At 46.6% G+C, this 440-nt stretch overlaps 1 protein-coding gene across 1 annotated transcript in view; it reads left to right on the top strand.

Annotated features, from left to right (window-relative positions):
- Positions 1–132: 132 nt before the first annotated feature.
- The window catches only part of LOC119582223 (organic cation transporter protein-like), a gene marked incomplete in the record, with an annotated part of 25,446 nt that continues 25,138 nt past the window's right edge, over positions 133–440 (top strand). Inside the window, 1 exon segment of the mRNA XM_037930454.1 lies at positions 133–330.

The following is a 440-nucleotide window of genomic DNA, read 5'->3' as shown; positions in this document are numbered from 1 at the left end:
CTTGATGCTCCACACAAATCAAACTTCATTAATGCGCAGTAACGGTAATAAACAATATACCACAGGAAAAGAGTAAAACTGTTGGCCTCATGAAAAGTAACCTTGGACGTTGACTCCTCGCACAGTACCTTGAAGGATTCCTGGTGTCCTGCGTGGTTCTCAGTCGCAGTCCTATTGGAAGAGGTTTGGACGTGCCTCTTGCGGGTCAGTGCCAGTGCCTGCTGAGCCGCGCGTGCCTACTGCAGAAGGCGTGTTAGGAGACTGATCTTATCTTTTCATTGTGGCGAAGACGGAGACTACGTGGAATAACACCCTGGAGGCGACTTGAAGGTATTTTGATGCATAGACTTCTGGCTTTGTATATTGTAGGTTATCTTGGCTGTTGTAAAGGATATGTTTTACCTGCCATTCGCTCGTTGGCATTGGACAAAAATTCCCAA

The sequence above is a fragment of the Penaeus monodon genome, chromosome 15, assembly GCF_015228065.2.
Source record: "Penaeus monodon isolate SGIC_2016 chromosome 15, NSTDA_Pmon_1, whole genome shotgun sequence".
Taxonomy (NCBI): Eukaryota; Metazoa; Arthropoda; class Malacostraca; order Decapoda; family Penaeidae; genus Penaeus; species Penaeus monodon.
The sequence above is the reverse complement of the archived record's forward strand: the minus strand, read 5'-3'. Positions and strand labels throughout refer to the sequence as shown.